The sequence below is a fragment of the Globicephala melas genome, chromosome 2, assembly GCF_963455315.2.
Source record: "Globicephala melas chromosome 2, mGloMel1.2, whole genome shotgun sequence".
In the NCBI taxonomy this organism is placed as follows: domain Eukaryota; kingdom Metazoa; phylum Chordata; class Mammalia; order Artiodactyla; family Delphinidae; genus Globicephala; species Globicephala melas.
Genome location: NC_083315.2, coordinates 106394156 through 106398526, shown reverse-complemented (window position 1 = coordinate 106398526; position 4371 = coordinate 106394156). Strand labels below are relative to the sequence as shown.

General features: G+C 38.6%; 1 pseudogene; it reads left to right on the top strand.

Moving 5' to 3' along the window:
- Positions 1–1059: 1059 nt before the first annotated feature.
- Positions 1060–3043, top strand: LOC115852178 (SNW domain-containing protein 1 pseudogene; annotated as a pseudogene).
- Positions 3044–4371: the final 1328 nt, after the last annotated feature.

The window sequence follows — 4371 nt, the reverse complement described above, 5'->3', positions numbered from 1 at the left end:
AGTACACAGCAGCCTCTAGACTGCCCCTAGACACAGCTCACCCACCAGAGGTTCAAGACCAATCTCCACCCACCAGTGGGCAAGCACTGGCCCTTCCCTCCAGGAAGCCTGCACTAGCATCTGGACCAGCCTCACCCACCAGCAAGGCTCTTGTTCAGATTTCATGAAGAAATCAAAAGCATTACAGACAAGCAAAAGCTAAAACAGTTCAGTACCACCAAACCAAGCTTTGCAAAAAATGTTAAAGGAACTTCTCTAAGTGAAAAGGATAAAAGGCCACAATTAGAAACAAGAAAATTATAAAATGAAAAATTGCACGGGTAAAGGCAAACATACAGTAAAGGTAGGAAATCATCCACACACAAAGCTAGTAGGGAGGTTGAAAAACAAAGGTAGTAAAATTGTCTGTCTCCACAATAGACAAGAATACACCAAACAATCAGATGTAAAATATGACATCAAAAACAGTAATAATGAGGGGAGGGTAGTACAAGTTCAAGGTTTTAAAATGCATTTGAAATTAAGAGTTCAGCAACTTAAAACAATTATATATATATGTGTGTGTGTGTGTATATATATATGTGTGTATATATGTATATGTGTGTGTATACATATATATGTATACAAAAACCTCATAGTACTACAAACCAAAGGTAATAGGTATACACACAAAAAAGAAAAAGGAATCCAAACATAATACTAAAAATAGACATCAAATCACAAGAGAACTAAAGAAGAAAAAAAGGGGGGAAAAAAGACCTACAGAAACAAATCCAAAACAATTAACAAAATGGCAATAAGAACATACATATCAATAATTACTTTAAATGTAAACGGACTGAATACTCCAACCAGAAGATAGAGAGCAGCTGAATGGATACAAAGACAAGACCCCTATATATGTTGCCTACGAGACTCACTTGAGATCTAGAGACACATACAGACTGAAAGTGAAGGGACGGAAAAAGTTATTCCATGCAATGGAAATCAAAAGAGAGCTGGAGGAGCAATACTTACATCAGACAAAATAGACTTTAAAATGAAGACTGTTAGGCGGAAGAAGATGGCGCTCACCAGCTTTTTACCTGCACCTACTCAGCTATCTCAGGACCAGCTTGAGGCTGAAGAAAAAGCAAGATCGCAGAGATCACGACAGACCTCACTGGTCTCCTCCCGAAGAGAACCTCCCCCATACGGGTACCGGAAAGGCTGGATACCTCGGTTATTAGAGGATTTTGGAGATGGAGGTGCTTTTCCAGAGATCCACGTGGCCCAGTATCCCCTGGATATGGGACGAAAGAAAAAAATGTCAAATGCACTGGCCATTCAGGTGGATGCTGAAGGAAAAATTAAGTATGATGCAATTGCTCGACAGGGACAGTCAAAAGACAAGGTCATTTATAGCAAGTACACTGACCTGGTTCCCAAAGAAGTCATGAATGCAGATGACCCAGACCTGCAAAGACCTGATGAAGAAGGCATTAAAGAGATAACAGAAAAGACAAGGGTAGCCTTAGAAAAATCCGTATCGCAGAAGGTTGCTGCAGCCATGCCAGTCCGAGCAGCTGATAAACTGGCTCCTGCTCAGTATATCCGATATACACCATCTCAACAAGGAGTGGCTTTCAACTCTGGAGCTAAACAGAGAGTTATTCGAATGGTGGAAATGCAGAAAGATCCGATGGAACCTCCAAGGTTCAAGATTAATAAGAAAATTCCCCGGGGACCACCTTCTCCTCCTGCACCTGTCATGCATTCTCCTAGCCGAAAGATGACCGTGAAGGAACAACAAGAGTGGAAGATTCCTCCCTGTATTTCAAACTGGAAAAATGCAAAGGGTTATACAATTCCATTAGATAAACGTCTGGCAGCTGATGGAAGAGGACTGCAGACAGTTCACATCAATGAAAATTTTGCAAAACTGGCCGAAGCCCTCTACATTGCTGATCGGAAGGCTCGTGAAGCTGTGGAAATGCGTGCTCAAGTAGAGAGAAAGATGGCTCAGAAAGAAAAGGAGAAGCATGAAGAGAAGCTCAGAGAGATGGCCCAGAAAGCCAGGGAGAGAAGGGCTGGGATCAAAACCCATGTGGAGAAAGGTCGAAACTGCAGAGAAATGAAAATCGAGATATCAGCGAAGTCATTGCTCTGGGTGTGCCCAATCCTCGGACTTCCAATGAAGTTCAGTATGACCAAAGGCTCTTCAACCAATCCAAGGGTATGGACAGTGGTTTTGCAGGTGGAGAAGATGAAATTTACAATGTTTATGATCAAGCCTGGAGAGGTGGTAAAGATATGGCTCAGAATATTTACAGGCCCAGTAAAAATCTGGACAAGGACATGTATGGTGATGACCTAGAAGCCAGGATAAAGACTAACAGATTTGTTCCCGATAAGGAGTTTTCTGGTTCAGACCGTAGACAAAGAGGCCGAGAAGGACCAGTTCAGTTTGAGGAGGATCCTTTTGGTTTGGACAAATTTTTGGAAGAAGCCAAACAGCACGGTGGCTCTAAAAGACCCTCAGATAGCAGCCGCCCCAAGGAACATGAGCATGAAGGCAAGAAGAGGAGAAAGGAGTAGATACTTTCTTCAGAGTGAATGAACTATTATTCATAACCCTAATGATGAAAGTCATATAGGGGAACACTTTGTAAATGGCCAGGATGAAAACAAAATCTGGGTGTCAGAGCCCAGCACTACTTTTTATTATAGGAGAAAGGGGGGGATGGAAAAATTCTACTTTGAATTATTTAGTTTTTTTTAAAGAGTGGGTTGTGTTTGTGCTTTCTCCCACCTTTTGGCATTTACAGAACATACTGCCCCACACATGAAATTAAGGCCACTTCCCTTTCGAGTGACATTAGTACTTTGGGGTTAATATTTTGTCTAAGAATGACTGCTTACAAATAAAGTTAGCCCAACCACAGTGCGTAGAAAGAAGGATGTTCACATATTGTAAGTGTCCTGCCAAATGATGTTGGCCCCTGTTGTGCTCTGTTTTAATTTGGAGTGGGGAAAGTAAGCTCTTGCTTGGTGCAACTATCTGTTTCCAATAAAAACATTTAGACAGAAAATAAATAAATAAATAAATAAAATAAAATAAAATGAAGACTGTTATTAGAGATAAAGAAAGACACTACATAATGATCAAGGGATCAATCCAAGAAGAAGATATAACAACTGTAAATATATATGCACTCAAAATAGGAGCACCTCAATATATAAGAAAATTATTAACAAACATAAAAGGAGAAATCGACAGTAACACGATAATAGTGGGAACTTTTACACTCCATTTACATCAATGGATGGATCATCCAGACAAAAAATCAAAAGGGAAACACAGGCCTTAAATACCACATTAGACTAAATGGCCTTAGTTGATATTTATAGAGCATTCCATCAGAAAACAGCTGAATACACGTTCTTTTCACATGCACATGGAACATTCTCCAAGATAGATCACATGCTAGGCCATAAAACAAGTCTCAGTAAATTTAAGAAAATTGAAATTGTATCAAGCACGTTTTCTGACCACAGTGTTATGAGACTAGAAATCAACTACAAGAAAAAAATTGCAAAAAATAGAAACACATGGAATCTAAACAATATGCTATTAAACAATAAATGGATCATTGAAGAAACTAAAAAGAAAATAAAAAATATCTAGAGACAAATGAACATGAAAACTCCATGATCCAAAACCTATGGGATGCAGCAAAAGCAGTTGTAAAAGGGAAGTTGATAGCGATAAAAGCTTACCTCAGGAAACAAGAAACACCTCAAATAAACAACTTAACCTTATACAAAGAAGAACAAACAAAACCCAAAGTTAGTGGATGGAAAAAAATCATAAACATCAGAGCAGAAATAAATGGAATAGAGATTAAGCTAAAAGTTGGTTCTTTGAAAAGATAAATAAAATAGATAATCCTTTAGCCAAACTCATCAAGAAAGAAAGGGAGAGGGCCCAGATCAATAAAATCAGAAATGAAGACAGAGAAATTACAGTCAACACCAGAAATATACAAAGCATAATAAGAGACTACTACAAACAACTATAAACCCATAAAATGGACAACCTAGAAGAAATGGACAAATTCTTAGAAAGGTATTGATACAATGTTATAAGACTGAACTGGGAAGAAATAGAAAATATGAATAGACCAATTACCATTAACAAAATTGCATCAGTAATTTAAAAACTCCCAACAAAACAAAAGTCCAGGACCAGATGGCTTCACAAGTGAACTCTACCAAATATTTAGAGAAGAGTTAACACCTATCCTTCTAAAACTATTCCAAATAACTTGCACAGGGAGGAACACTCCCAAACTCATTCTATAAGGTAGCATTACTTTGATACCTAAACCA